This window comes from Cyanistes caeruleus, chromosome 16 (genome assembly GCF_971803275.1).
Source record: "Cyanistes caeruleus chromosome 16, bCyaCae1.hap1.1, whole genome shotgun sequence".
NCBI lineage: Eukaryota > Metazoa > Chordata > Aves > Passeriformes > Paridae > Cyanistes > Cyanistes caeruleus.
In genome coordinates this window covers 4,570,256-4,586,714 of record NC_141716.1, presented here as the reverse complement: position 1 = coordinate 4,586,714, position 16,459 = coordinate 4,570,256, and the positions used below count along the sequence as shown (strand labels likewise).

The 16,459-nt window shown below is 43.3% G+C and overlaps 1 protein-coding gene and 1 long non-coding RNA gene across 4 annotated transcripts in view; both read right to left on the bottom strand.

Moving 5' to 3' along the window:
- The window catches only part of CDH4 (cadherin 4), a 410,156-nt gene that overhangs the window by 121,833 nt on the left and 271,864 nt on the right, over window positions 1–16,459 (bottom strand). The gene's annotated exons all lie outside the window — the stretch shown is intronic.
- Window positions 1,529–4,359, bottom strand: LOC147650136 (uncharacterized). Its single transcript, XR_015276984.1, has 2 exons — window positions 3,794–4,359; window positions 1,529–3,336 (listed from the first exon to the last, which is right to left on the bottom strand). It is a non-coding gene; the product is annotated as an uncharacterized LOC147650136 (long non-coding RNA).

The following is a 16,459-nucleotide window of genomic DNA, read 5'->3' as shown; positions in this document are numbered from 1 at the left end:
CTCCAAGATTCCCACTTGGACAGAAATGCCCCATGGCCACGAGGTCACCCCAAAAGCACCACTGCCACCAACAAGCAGGCACAGAAGAATAATCCTGCTCCCTCATGATACAGGAGAAGTAGCATGTTCAAATCCTTATTTAATTCAGCCATTCACACCTGAATAATTCGTCAGGCAGGAGATCATTTCCCAGGAAACAAGGACTGATTACCTGTCAGTGCAATTCACATGTCCCCAGACCAGCATTGTAGGGGACTTGGTGGCCACAGCACAACCCTGGCAAGCTTTCCTCTCTCTCAGGAGGTGACACTTTTTTATCCACTTTTCTCTCTTTGATAGGAAAGCAGCTTCTCTGCCCAGCTCCAAGCTGAGGATGTTGCTCCAGGATCAGTGCTGAGCTGTCCATGTCTCAGCAGAGCTCAGGTCTGAGCTGACCTTGGTGCTCCCAGGTCCCTTCCTGGCACTGCCTGTTCAGCTGAGCCCCTCTCTGTGGTGCTGGGATCATGCAGGGCTCAGCTCCAAGCTGGACATCTGAGCACTGCCCACAGCCCTGCAAAACACAGCATCTGGCACAGATTCCACACAGGTCAGGTTGGCTGGAACTGATGGCAATGCCAAGTGCACGAAACAGTCCATGCTCTCCTCTCTGGAACACCTGGGCAATCTTAAAAAGATGCACTTTGGGCAGCTGAGCTGCTCTGTATTTGCATTATAAGTGAGGAGATGAAATTCCTGTGACAGTTTTACACAGGGCTGGCTCTGAGCAAAGGCTGCTGTGTGGGGAACTGGTTTGGGAGGCTGTGACAAATCAACTCTGCTCCCTCTGGCCTCATTCAGAGATTTCTAAGCCCTGGAAAACCAGCCTGGCTGCTGTCACTGCTACCATAGCAGAGATTGAAAAAACAGAACTGCAAAATGGTAATGCTAAAGCCCAGGACAATCAATTCCACTCACATCCATCTCTGCCTGCAGGACCACAGCCCATCACCTCATGGGCTCTCCATCCTCATCCCAGCTCCATCCTCCCTCCTGTGAGGGAGCACCCAGCCTCTTGAATGCATCCACAGTCTTGGGAAGCCCTGAGCTGGCTGTGGTTTACTATTCTCCTTGCAGGAATTTGCAGGAATTTGTTTGGGAAAGAAAAAAAAAAAATGCTTAAGGGATTTATTCTTTAGCCAAATCTAAAATTATTTTCCGATAGGATGAATTCTCCTTCCATGGTGGAAACTGACCAAGAGGCTGAAGCCATCTGCATAAGAAACCAAATGGAAATAAGTGGCAGAGTCAAGATTACATTCCCAGAGATTAAGATAATACATTTTTACAGCCTTGTGCTTTGTGCACTTTAACCTGTGCAGGAATAAAATGTGGCCATGTGGCTTTCCATGCTCTCCATTTGCTCTCTGTGACCCAGCACTGTGCTGCTGTGCATCACAAACAACATTTCATGCTCAGGCAACCAAATTCATCCACCAGTAACACCCCCCTGCACGTGAGGGTTCACAAGAACAAAAACCATGAGTCCACATGGTGGCTGAGAAGTTTATTTCTACTATTCAGCATCCCACAGCACACTAACACATCTTCATAACCTATATATTTTACCAAATGTTCCCTTATATTCAATTAGAACACGGTTTTTATACACCCCTAATAGCAATTTCCAATGATTTTCCAATTCTACAACTGCTCTAAGACTACTGAAATCAGTAGAAATTTTCCAATGGTCCTAAATGGATATTATTTGATAAGAAATGTCTTATGAATATCAGAAAGAACTGTTTTTATTTGAAAAGGCTCATTGCTAAATAAACCACATACAGTCATACCTAGTAAGGTTGTCATGGTACAGCTTTAGGGGTGAACACCCTTTTCATTCAGATCTTACATTTTGCACACAAGTGTCAGGTGTGTAACTTTTCTATTTCTACCATCAATGGTAAAATCTGTCATGAAACACAATGAAAAATCACATTTGAGATAAGAAGATCTGCAGAAGCAAAAGGCAGCATACATAAAAGTTACTGCACTAGGTTTTTTCTTCATGGTCATGACTTCTAGGTTGCTTTCCAGCAGGATATATCCTTAAAAGCCTTTTGTTCACATTCTTTATTCTCTTCTTACTTGCAAACACTTAACAAGAATCAAAGCCAGCCAGCCACACAAAGAAATAGCCAAAATGCTGAAATGCAAATAAAGGTTTGAGATATGTATTTTTTAATAATCAAAGCAAGCTTCTTGGATCTGAAGTACAAAATTCTAAAAGAAAAAACCCTAAACTTTTGGTGTCTAGCTATGAATGTTGGGCAAGGGGGCACAGGCTGACAAGTAAATATTGAATTATACAGAGCTTTTTGTTAATATTTATGTTCATGCTCCAGATAGTCTAATAGAATTGATCAGATCTGCACTTTAAGACAAAATTATAAACAAGTTTTTCACAATTGGTCTCTCTGCTGAAAGATGAGGTTAAGTGAAATGAAAATATTCCACAGTTACAGCATTTTGCTTACAGGAAAGTGTCCACAGAATTGAGCTCTTTAGTCACTTTTTGCCAGAGAGAAAAGAAAATCCAATCTAACAAAAAAATCCATGAACAACTTGGCTGCTTGACTACAAAAAATGAATATTCACACCCAGCTTGGCTTCCCCAAACTAAAATAATTTGAAGTGGTTTGTTGTCTTCCCATTATGAAGCAAACACAAATTCAGAAGCTTGGGAAACTCTTGCTGTGGTGGAAGCAAGGATGCAGGGATCCAGCAGCAGCCTGGTCCTGGGCAAAGGTGGCTGTGGCAGGACACGGGAGCAGGTCCAGCCCTCAGGAAGGGCTGCACAACGAGCAGGGCATGTCCTGTGGAGATTTCTGAACCCCCTGTGCTGAGACTGGGAGTGCTCTTGGCACAGCCATAGATGGATGGAAAAGTTGGTGGAGGGATAAAATGATCCAGGAGGGGCTTGGAAACGCAGAGAAGGTCTCCATGTAACTTTCTTTGTAAGCCACTACCTCCAGCCAGCACTAAGCACAACCACCAGAATGTGACTGTATTAAGTGGCTTTTGGAAGGCTTTTATATTTATAAAGGTACCAGAAGAGAATTCCAAAGAAAGAAGTGCAAGTTGTTAAACTAACATGACAAAAACCAACATAACCCACTGAGCTTTAGAAGCTGAAATCAATCGAAGCCTTTCCATTGACTTCAGTGAGTGCTGGATCAGGATTTAAAGAGATTACAATTCTGAAGTTCATCTCTGTTGCAGTTCAGACTTTTTCTTTTGTTTCACATCACATTAAAGATTCAGCATCTCTCTTCCTAATGCTCTGAAATATAGTATGATCTATAAGAGAACAGAAAACAGAGCTAAGGGGGGGTGGGGGGAACCCTCCTACACCTCATTAAGATCTAAAGTTTGTCCTTAATGTGTGCATGAACTCAGAATGAGTGTCTAAATGGAGACATTTTTTCCTGCTACAGGGTAAAGTGATTATAAATGTCTCTGTGCAAAAGCTTAGTGGTATTTTATGCAGCTGGCACTACAGAGTTTGAAACAAATCCAAGAAAACAGATTGTATCTTTAAGGTTAGAAATCAAACTTTCCCTTGCTGGAGCGCACATTTGCTGGTAACGGGCTGGGCTCTGACACCGGCAGCTATACAAACAGGGACTCTGCCACTTCCAAGTGTGTTGCTGTCTGTATTCCCTGTGGCCTCTTCATCTATCCATTCCACTCCCAAGCCATCATTAAATGGACATTATAAAGTCATTTTTTGTAGTTTTCTGCTTCGGGTACTTACCATTCTTTTTCCCCTCTGATACCCATTCAGAAGTGTGCCAGACATCTTTTCCTTATGCTTTTTAACCTACATTCTCCTACAGACCTGCAAACAGCATTGGTGCCTTTGTCAATCAGCAAAAGCAGCAGCTTCAGTTTACAGGTAGAAATACCCCAAGCTGCTAAACATCAGTTACAATAAACTTCATGCAAGAATAGAGATAGCCTCATGCACAGGCTGCAATTCTTCCCAGACTTTGGAGGTATTTCAATGCCAAGCACACATTTTGCATATGTTCTTTCAAGATGATTGAATTGACTCTCAAAAGCTTCAGAAATCCTGTATAACCATATAATGACATCCCACTTTGCCTCCACTGCTAAGCCGTGCTCTCACCCAGTGAGATGGGGCTGCTCTGCAGGGCTGCTGGGAACAGCAGGAGCAGGCTGCTGGATTCCTGGGATAGAGCAGCCCCAGGAGCTAGGAGATTGCTCTCCACCCCTCGAGCAATCCGTGCTTAAACCGTCTGGTGATGTGTAGGTTAAAAACAGCCTCTCGAGGTGAATTTGCCTCCCCTGCAATGGTGGGAGCCACAAAGTGGTCTGCTCTGCATGATGAACCACCCAACGAGTGGCAGCTGTGTTCTAATTTAGCTCCCGACTGGTCCTAATGAATAACCTCATGTACAGCACAGGCTGCAGAGAAAGGATTTGTCTCTTATTCCTAGCTAGAGGCAGATGAGGAAAAATCCTATTTTTGGCTACAATTGCTGCTTGATCTTCCACAAGCAGCCCTGCTTCTAATAAAACTCCACTCAACTGCACTCAGTGGGGACACAGCGGTGAAGAGCGGAGGGCATGGAAGATGCAGGCTTGGAGAATGGCAAATGAGTCTGTGAACCAGCTGGATTTATGACCCACAGTTTGCTCCAAAGTGGTCTGTGGCTAGCAATTCCTGCTGATAGTGTACAGGGCTGTGCTACTCCTGCAGATGAGGGGAACCTGTTCTTTCCAATATCTGTGATTGCTGATGAGAAACTTCGGCTGTGCTGTCACCTCGCCTCTAGAACTTGATGGGATGTATCCAGCACGGGTACAAAGCACATCTTCTGCCTTGGCACACAGAGCTGGGAGAGATTACACTCTCACAGCACACTGCTATTAGTATTCCTTACATATTTGTAAATGTCTGGGTTCAGGGAGCGTGTCAGGTTAATACACAGCTCCGTGACTAATTTCACTGGAGCAGCTCTGTGATTACAGCCTGACTCAGCACAGGTACCCGAGCAGCTGCACAGAACCCATGGGATGCCCTCATGGGAGCATCTGTGTGGGGTTCTGACCTCAGCTCATCACCCACTCCAACATAAAACCAGCTCCATAAATTTAAGTTTCCCTGGAATGCGCTAAGGTGAAAAACAAGCAGATTTCCCTAAAAGTTTGTAAAAAAAGCAGATTACCCACCTGGCCTACGACCTGGGGAAGGTGACAGCAAATACTGCATCTCCCTGTTGGCATAATTCAGACCTGCAATCTCTTGTCACAGATACCTGCTCAAACACGACCTTGACTCAGTTCCTGGCAGCTCTGTGTCACTAATAACTGATAGACAAACAGGAATATTTACTTAATGTTTACCTTTCTCTTTACCCTCCTTGCACGGGCTGATGCTCAGAACCAGGCTCCCCGATTAGTTCTGCTCACTGCAGTAACCCTGTGGCCCTCATTAAAGAACAGCTCTTTGAGAAACTGTATCCATCCCATTTTCTATCACCAGTCCTTTGTGAAAACTGGACTGAAAGGACCTTGGTGGTAAATCTACCTCTCCCAGAGGTAAAATGCAAAGTGCAGAGAATGATGCTCACCAGCGGAGAGAGGAAGTGATTAAAGGACAGAGCAAGAGAACAGAGGATGAAATGCTGGCTCCAACAGGAGATGCTGAGGATAAATGTTGAAATTCTTCATTTTCAAAGGACTTTCTCTGTTTTGTTTTCTGCTTCAAGGAAATCTAGATCTCTATTCCCAGAAACCACAGCATGAATTAGCCTGATGTCACTTGGCAATCAAAGACAGTATCCTACTTACTGCTGGTGGGAACTGCACTGATCCTCCAAAAACATTTCAAATATCTGGATCTTCCTGTCATATTTACTATTTCCATAAAATTATATTCTCCTTTTTTTTTAAAAAAAGGAAAGAGTTGTGGGGGGTAGCAAAGATTAAAGGCAGTCTGTCAGTCTGCCTCTGCCTGGTTTGTATTCTCACTGGAGTGTGTAAGTAATGCCTTTGATTGCTTCCATGATGGGGCTGGTGTCACCATGGCATTTGAATCACAGCACTTTCTCTTTGTATTGCTTCTGTCAGTCAGGAACAATAAAGAACTTTTTTGTTAAAGCCTTTAATTTCACATAGTAATTACCTATTTGATCAGACAAAAGGTGCTGTGAATGAAAGTCATTTACTTGTTTGATGTGACTGAGACTGAGTGTCACTACAGCTGCGAGACTGTCAGAGAAAACACTAGTGCCTGATTAGATAAGCAGTCCTGCCCAGAAAAAAAGGGTGGAAATGAAATGGGGGAAGAAAAGTCATGTTCTGCCTCATCTAAATACAAGGAAAATGAGAAATCCCTCAGAATATAATTAAAGCCATTTTTGGAAGATGCACCTTCTCTACAGCTTCACTGAGGTCAACCTTCCAGCTAAAGGGTTAAACACCCTCCTCTTCCCCTCCTCTCTCCCTCCACTCCATCAGCCAAGGCTGATTACAAAAAAAACAGGGATCTGCTTGGCACTTGCTGAACACCTGCTGCTGTTCATGTGCACATTCACACTGCAGCAGAAATCTCGCTACAAGGACACGAAGAAGCATCATCTGCTCGTGCCAATCTACTACTATTCAGATAAAGTTTTTGTGTTTGAAATCTAAGATGCTGTCACCTTGCCAAAATGAGCCTTTAGGCACCTACTGGGGCACAGAAGGAGTTCCAGGATAAAGTGGGCATGGCCTCAGCTTGTGGAGTCCTGCTGGATTCCCCCAATGAATTATAACAAAAATGTGAAAATCTCTGAGGCTTAGCTGGACACTTAACTCAGCCAGACCACAGCCCTGAGAACCTCCCTCCCAGTTTTGAGTTTTGGCTCCAGCACAGACCCAGCCACAGATGGGAGAGAGACCCCGACCTTGTCTTCAGATCTGATGACCTACCCCAGTCACAGTCATTTGCCTCCCAGGGTCCATGCTGGGCTTGGGTCTCATCTCTCTGCACAATAATCAGGATTTTATGGAGAGAAGGACATTTTCTGGATATGAAACTGATGAAATAGAACCTGCAGGATGAATTCACTCTTCTGATCATCCCGACTTCATGCCAGCAAAATATTCGTTGCACGGCAGCTGAATCATCTCTTCCCCTTTTGTACACAGAAATATGCACGAGGCAGGTGGCTCCAGCTCCCAAAAAGATTTTCCTTCCCTTCCCTTTCTTCTTCTCATCTTCCATGAAAGCAGGAAACAAGGAGACTGCAATTTCCAGTGGTTCCTCACTGGTAAGTGTGATGCAGGAGAGGCTGAAATGGAGGCTCTCATCTCTGCTCACTGCTGGTCTCTCTGCACTTGCTGGTTAGAGCTGCACATGTTTAAAACATTAACTGGAAATATTTTATTCTGTTGGATAACATATCAAACAACATTGCAATGAAACTTTCAAGGGTTTAGAAACTGTGCCTGGAGGTACTTGAGAGGGCTTGTGGACTCCTTCAGCAGCACAGCCCAAAAAAAGCCCAGAATGGGTTTCTTCCCCCACAAGTGACTCAAGATGTAGCACAGAGGCTGAAAGCCTTAATTTGTCTTCCTACTCTCTCAAACAAGGCAGAAGGTAGAAGATAAAAGGGAAGCCCTCAGCTGACTGACAGTTTAGTGTGTGCTCAATGTGCAAGGCTACTGCAGAGATGAATGCCACACTGTGGGAAGCTGGAGCCACTGGAGCAGCCCTTGCAGCCTCTGGCAGCAGCAGGAGAATGTGTCCTCAGCTCCACTCGTGCAAAGAGGGGACCCTGTGCCTGCCCCTGCCCTGCACTGCTCCAAGAGCTCATCTGTCTTGGGTGATGTGAGGTGTCCCCTGCCTTGTCCCCATGCCTGGGGCAGTGTCCCCTGCACAGGGGTTCCTCAGGCCACACGTGCCCAGCCACGGCTGGGAACTGCTTTAGAGCAGCTGCTGCTGCACCACCTCCCTTGGAGTGGCTCTGGCACTACAGACACTCTCACAAAGGCAAAGCCAACACCACAGTTCCCTAAAAAAGCAAACAGACTATTTCCCTTTACAGGCTGCTCTCAAAATCTAATTTCACAGCATGATCAGTCACTGCGCTGCAATGACTTGCTTTCTTATTCAAATCGAATGAACATATTAACAAATAATACTCAAAATTCACTGGACAACACAATGGAAGGAATTACAATGCATGAAGAACTAGGTTACAGAAGCTACATAACTGCTTGAGTTAGATGCAATATGTATTAACCCAGAGAGGCTGTATATAGGATTAAAGAAATCATCTAATTTTAAAGTAATATTTTATTCAATGCATCTCTCAGTGCATGTAAGGGCTAAATGAAATGCATTGCATGCTCTACAAACACATCATCACCTTGTAAACGAAATACTCATGATATTAAAACTGATATAACATTTATTAAAAGCATCATGCAAAGAACAAGGTTGAGTAGTTGAACAGCAGTTCAACCAAGGCAAGTGCCAGCTCTGGCCTCGCAGACGTGCTCAAGCTAAGCAGCCTGTGGCTCTGAAACACAAGAGAAAAGAGATGTCTTTTCTAAAGGTGAGAGTTCATTCAGCTAGAAAGAAATCCATGTCTTGCCTGAGAAGAGTAAGGAGATGTGTTGGAGTCTTTGGCAGAGTCATGCAGGATGCGAGGGGCCGTGAGCTTTACGAAAAGCGTCACTGCCCCAGAGCAGGGCACCAAGGTGTCTGCTCTGTTCCACAGGAGGTCACTGTAAGAGCATGTTAAACCCTGCACACAGCTGAGCTGTTTGGTTTGATATTCTTCCTTCCAGACTAACAGCAAAGTCCAACAGTAACATATTTTGGGATCAGATCATGACCTGTTTTCTCAGGATGGCAGAGGTTGGAGCACAGGGAGGATTTGCTGTCTCGCCCCTGCAGCTCTGCTGTGATGGCCAAAGGATGCTCCAATCCCCAGACTGAAAGCAAAGCAGTCCTCGATTTGAGAGTCCCAAGGAGGATATGGAGGGGCTGAGCAGAGGCTGTGTGCCCAAGAGAACCTGTGCTAAACCCAACAGGGTGATGCCATCTTCTCCACAGTGGGTTTTTGTGTCTCTGGACATCCTCCTGCTCCCTTGCAGAGTGTTCTTGCTGCTGATTCTCTCCATGCATTTTTAAGATATTTGACAAGTTTTTCAATGTAGCCACCTTTACCATCTTCTTTTCAAAATCAAGCATTGTACTACTAATTAATCTGTAGGGGATAGGTCTGACTGCTTTAAAAGCACAGCTCTGCTGTGAATACTTGAAGCATATTTTTAAAGGAAAATCTCAGAAATTTACTTTACGCTATTACTTCATTCTAGCCTATGACATTTTTAGCTTTGCACAAAGGATGCCTCTCTGCAGAACCCTGGCAGTTCAGCCGAGTTACACATTATAAAATCCCTCTATTTGTCACTGCCTTCAAGCCTCTTCAAAACGAATCCTGGTTAGGATATGTGAATGCAAAACGCTCTTGTTTCCTAGTGAAACGCTTTGAAACGCGCTGTAGGAGAAGCTTGATTTTACCCTTCCACAGGCACAAAGAGGAGTTCTTGCCTTTAAATGTTCTCTCCTGAAAGAAGAATTCACATAAACCACATAGAGCTCAGGCTGCCAAAAAGGGAAATACAAACTCTTCTCCATCCCTTTCAACAAACCTCAGAACAGAACGAAATGAAGCATACATTCAGCAAAAAGGGATTAAGGGAAAGATGAGGAGAAAATCCTTTTAAATACTAATATTCACTAAAATTAATCTCCAATCACATCACAACAGACACAGGCCCTTGACAAAAAAAAAGTAAAAACCCACCTAAATATACTTCATGATGGCAGCCCTGCATCTTTCTCCAACCAGTGCTGCAGGACTCTACATGCACACACCTACACAAACTTAATACCAAAACCCCAGTGCAAGCTGTATTTTGCTACATAGGTACCACATGCTGTGCTCCACACAGGGGGATGGTAATCCTGGCATCTCCACATTCATTATAAACTGGTTAGGGATCTAACAGGGCTGGAGTCTGGGCTGGCTTTTTATTTCTAAGCACGACTGAGCAACAGAGTTAAAGCATCTCGTTTGAGAGCACAAGTTTAAACTTACACACTGTGTGCATGAAAGTATTAATTTTTTTTTTTAACTTTCAAATATTTGAGCATTAGGAAATTACACCATAGAAAATATGGACTGACTTTTTCGCTGGCACTGTCATTAACTGCTCCCTTTCATGAGTCACAAACAGTGGCTGAAATGCTGGGGACTTTCTGGTCAGACATTTCTAATCTGATCAAGAGAACACTGGGACATTTCATATGGCAACACACAGACAAAAGCTCTCCAACACTTCATTATGTAAACAGGTATAGCTGCTAATTAATGAATTACAGTGGAGAAAGAAACTGTTGGCAAGGATGGAAACTTGGCCCAAAATCTCCCCCGAGTGATGCTCAATCAAGTGAACTAAGCCCTATTAGTGCTCACTGGCAGGTGCAGCTTTAGCACCTGCTGAAGAGAGTGGATTTTTTTACAATATTCACATTTTTTCTCTTCCCATTTCCCACTAACTAAGAATTCTCAAGACGGTTTTGCCACGCAGCTGGTATTCCGTATGTACAACAGCTCCCCACACCAGGCACGGAAACAAGGAGCCGAGGGTCAGGCTGTTCCTCTCTGAAGAGGACACGTGGTGCCACCTCCTCGTCACCTCCTGCCACCCGTACACGGCACTACATGAAGCCAACAAGCTGCTCAGACACGGCTTGGCTGCAGAGGAATGGTGGGGAAATTAAAGAGTGACTGAATTCTTGTAGAGTTTTCGTCGTTTCCGTGCAGGAGGGAGCGGGACAAATCGAGGAGGCCACAAGGAAATCTTTGGATGGCGGTAGGGAATACATGTGTCTGAGCAGTGGTGAAGTGTTGGAAAGCAAAGTATGAAAACTGAAACCGTGCTGGTCTGAATAAGGAAAAATTACTGTCTCTTAATCATACTCCAGGCTGCCTGGTTTTTATGGGATGCCGTTCCCATTTAGTTTAGCGGTACTGTTTTACACATGATGAGGATTTCAGAAGTGCAATTAAAGCTTTATCATCAACATAAAACCCAGCACAGTTTGCCCAGTACTAGACTTAAAAAACACTAAGTACTGTAGTCTAACCAAGGGGAAAGTGGTTATATTTTCACTACATATAGTTTGGAAAGCTGGGGTTGAATGAATATGAGAATTACAAACCAATATTCCAGAAGCACCACTGAACTGTAATCTAGATAAAAGCCATTTAGAAAGTGGGATTTTTTCTTTATCTGCAGAAAATTAATGAAGAACAAAGCCTACATGAATATTAGAATCTTAATTTTGCCAAAATACAGTCACATTTTGAAAAGCAGGGCCATTACTGATTATGAGAAGTATAATACTACTGATAACATTATGGAATGTGAACACTTGAAATAAGTTTCAGTTTGGCTGGATGTTATTTTTAAAATGAGATTTTGCAGAAATATCTATCAGCTCAAGTAACCACCAGCAGCATCTTAACAACTCCGGAGCAAATGCAAAAAACCTAAGGTGGAAGGATTACTTGGGGGATTTGGGAGAGTCTGCTCAGTTCTCAAATATACCTTAGATTTCCTTTCTGACTTTTGCAGAGTCATTTAGGCTCCCCTGGTATCAGCAGCATTTGTGCCTGCAATTCAGTTGTGAACTGAAGCCCGAGAGCTAAATACTGTACTACTAAATATCTGAGGAGAAAATCCAGGTAGCTAAAGCTGTAGATTCAGCCACAATTCCATTTGTGAGAACTGGAGCCAGAGGAAGAGAAGCTGGACCTTAACCTTGTTGGGTAATTTACTGCTTAATTTCTATCAATTTCTTGTTTAGGATTTTACCAGGTGTCAGGAATAATTGGTTTTGTGTACTTGTGGTGAGAATACGCTCTGCACCGTTTACTATCCGAGTGCAGTTAACAGCAGCTTGGATTTATCCAACATTTTCACGTATCTAACTAAAGCAGATAACTCAGCAGGACAGCGAGGCAACCTATCCATTACAAAATAAATAAATCAGTTCTAAGTTCAGACTTCAAAAGAGAAAGGGTAGATGCTCCATGAAAATCTCTGTAGGCTGGGGTTTCCACAGAGCAGGAGCTGAGCAGCTCCACGGCTCCATCCTTGGGCAACACATCATGGTCCTTGCCCAGCACAGATTAATGAACAGCAGGAATGGAAATGCTAATAATTAAGAAAAGGTTAAAATGTTCACACTGTGTGAGAATGATGCATAAAAGGATACAACCGCTAAAAACCACTGCAGCGATGAAGGGTTTGGGTTTGTTTTTTTTTTTTTCAGAAACTAAATTCCAACTGGGAATATATTAAGAACAACAAGAAAGAAATTCTCAGGGTATAAAAAAAACAATGCAAAACAGCAAGTGAAAACCAGTCAGCTCTGTGGAATGGAGGGACTATCCACACTACAAACTAAAGCTCCATTCTGAACCAAAAGCCATTTGAAAAGCAAATTTAGGGAAACATCCAGACAAGACAAATCCCAAAATTACTATAAAAATCAGATATTTTTCCATATGAACAGTTTGTGTTCAAAGCAGCATTTGTCCCTTAAAACTCTACTAATGTAGCTGTAATTCGGAGTAAGAAACTGACCCAAATTTTCCAGACAGGTGTTCGGTCCCACTAGTTATTCCAGTGAATCCTCAGGCAGAGCCTGTGCCACCCTCTGCCTCCCAGAGATTCCTCCCATGAGATCTGTACTGGTAGAGCAGTCCCATCCTCTCTGGGCACACCAGATGTATGATTTAAACACACTCAAATCTATCACACATATAAAAATATACATATATATTGGTAGGGGTGAGATTTGTTTTATCTTTAGAATTCAGTACACACTGACACACTAAGGGAGACCACTGCCTGAGACTTGTACCAGACCTCCCATCTCCACATTACTTCATCCTCCAAAATCTGGCAGTCACACCCTGCTATCCATGAACTACTTTTTTTTTAGCAAAATTGGAGGAAGCAAGTTCCTATACTAGTGGGAAAGTAACACAGGGAAGAGTGATGGCCCTTCTTCAGACAGGGACATTGAGATTTTATCATTATCTTTTGCTGACTATTGCTTTCATACACTTGCCTGAGATTACAGGCTTAGCCTAAGATTTTATTTTTATACACAGGTTCAATTTCCACTTGCATAACAATTATTACCTGCAAACCACTAGCCCTAAACATAGAAAACAGCATATAAAGATTTCTCCTTAAAGATAATACAAGCATTGTACTGAAGAAAACCTAAAAGGAGAACAGGGCCTGTTGAACATGGGTTATCCCCACCTGTCCAAGAGATCCTGTCAGCAACTGGATTCCTAATCACCACAGATTCATCTTCCCTTTGCTTGCTGCAATTATGCTATTGAAACCTGCAGGTCTGGGTTTTTTTCTTCCCTTCCCTTACTCTAAACAGAATTCATTTTTAATGTCTATTGCAGAAGGCCAATGTGATATAAAAACCCCAAACATTTCACTACTCATGCACTCTTATTCATAATATCACATCAAATTGCTGAAGTAGTACCATATGGCGCTTGAGCACCAAGCCAGAACAAGTTGTTCAGCTTGTCATAATCTCAAAAGCTGCATAAAACTTAAATAATTTCTCTATGAAGTGGAAGATCTTTGGGTTTAATATAACTCATCAGAAATGGATTCTGAATTTTTCTTCTATTATTTGCCATGTTTTCTATGATTCACATTCCATTTTCCAGTGCAAGCTATCAGTATAAGTGGCTACAACTATGGGACTGAAAGGCTTTAAAAGCATCCTGTCCATCCTTTCTTCTTGATCATTCAACACTGAAGGGATAAATAGCTGTCTCAATCAGACAGACATATAATTATAAATAAAAAAAGCTCAATCAGAAAAACTGAATGGAAAAGATTAATGAAATCTCCCACACTTTGATTCAGCCCTTAAAGCAACACCCTTGGCTGTGAAATGTCCACACTTCCACCCACACTGTCCTGTAGGAAAACGCAGCAGCCTTTCAAGAAAACTGGAGTGGTGACATTTAACTGGTACATAAATCCATGGAGAGACAATGGTGGGAATGCTCCAGGTTTCATCATAGATTGCTCTGTGTTTACATTCTCAATTTCTGGAGACACCACAAGTCTAGGTGTTTGTAGTTTTTTTTTTTTATTAAAAGCTATTTCCAACTGAGAAGAAAGGCTTGGAACTGACGGTACAAGAACTAGAGACAGCCAAGACTTCAGCCAAGCTCACAGTTTCCAGGGCTTGTGATTGACTCCTGATCCTGAATGGCTGAGCAGCAGCACAGGGACCACCTGAGCCAGAGAAAACACGTGGAAAGATCCCCTGGGAACCCACTACAGCAAAAATGAAAATGTGAAAGCAAGACCCGAAAAGGTGGAACAGGAGACAAGAACTGGAAATGGGAAGGCACAGGAAGGGAGGTACATGGGCTGCAGTATTCCTCTAGAGGGGAGGGCATCATGGAACTCCTCCAATGGAAGGCTTATTTTAGCAGCTGCTTAACCAATTGAAGAATAAAAAGAAGAGCACCAAATCAAGCAGAATTTCCTAACCCTTCCTAGCATATATGTTCAATCCTTGTTCCCATATGGGATTAGGATAGGCAGGAACTGCAGGCTGGCACACAGGCAGTACAGAGACATTACACAGCTTAAAAATAAGAGAGAATGGGGACATGTCTTCTGGAGATATGGACTGGGAGTTTCCAGAAAAACATTTCTGTAATGGTTACATTACATATGTGATTGTTCTTTTTTTTCCTTAGCTATATGGAGGAAAAAAGTGACTTGTCACCAGCCCAAAGGGAAAAGCACTTGGCTGCATGGAGGAAGACAGGATGTGTTGCATCTGTGGCTTCACAGAAGGAAAGGAACAGCTCTTCAAAAAAGGCAAGAAGCACAGAGAATATCTAAGATAAATAAATGAAAGGAATCAGTCCTACTTCTGTGGTGAAGAGATGATGTCCTGGTTCCCAAACCCTCCACACAGCTCAGAAGGGGCAGCAGCAGCCTGGTGTCCCTGCCATGGTGGCACCAGGCATGTGGCAGGACCTGCTAAGGGACCAGGTACCCTACAGACCTTGAGGGAATCTGGGTCAACAAGGACCAATTCTTTGCTGCTCCTGATCATCCTCTGCACACTGCCTGAGGAAGAAATAGAGCTTCTCCAGGAATTAACAGCATTTTGGGTACAAAAAGGGTAAACCCAAAGGAAGAAGGGACTAAAATATTGAATATATGCTGCTTTGACGTGACTTGGTGGAGGTCTTCATCAACAGAGCTCCCAAGGAATAGAAAGACAGCCTTGCTGGGGTGGCTGACTGCCACCAAGAGCTCGGGCAACACAACATTTTGGGTTACTTTAAATGCTGTGTTCAAAGCACCTTACCCCAGAGAAGAAAAAGAGGAAATGCAAAAGCTGTGGTGTGGAATTTGCATCTCCTTTCCTTCCAACGACAGCACCTTTTTGCTTGCAGTTCCTGGAAGAACAATTTTGGTGGAGCCAAGGCAGGCAGGACTTCAGAGCAGGAGCATGAGAGAGGAGATGACCTGTGAGTGACAGCACCCCTCAGCCTGGGCCACAAAACTCTTCCCTGGATGCTGAAGCAGAGTTACTGCACAGATGCAAAGGGAACCTCAAGTTTTCCTTAGTTTAGGATCATACCATCCAGCATTTACTCCCTTCTTTCAACAGCATCCACACTCCCTGCTCAGTGCTTATGAATACCCTCTATCCAATTAATACCCCATTAAGCCGCCCGCCCGCAGTGACTTTATCCCCAGACCACTGTATGGCAGCTTTTAACTCCCTAATACCCCGGCATTATTTCCATATTAGACTACAAGGGTTTGATCCAAAGCTCATGGAGGTTAATGAGGGCTCATTAAACTTTGAATTGAGCCCTAACTGCTCAGCAAACACGGAGTGAAGTGATACAGTACGTGTCAGATGAGATGACAGAGGGTGTAGTAAACTTTAAGGCGAAATATTGAATGCTGATGGTGACAAAGGCAGGGAATGTGTGAGAAAGCAGCCGTGGGAGAGAATTATGATTGTGTTACACTCGGTATCAAGCAGGACAGATTTGTGCCTATATAAATAGACATGCCTGGTCTGACTCTGATGTGATTTTTGTCATCATATGGTTAGACAGAGCATAATATTGACACTATGGCTTTCCTTCAGATTTTAGTTTTGAATTTCAGCTGGAGAGTATGATACTGAAGACTTGAAATCAGTATGACTCCTTCCCTAATTACTGATTAATCAAGAGCTAAGGTTGCCTACATAAAGATTCATGGGGAGAAGGAGGAAGTCTCATTAAGAACA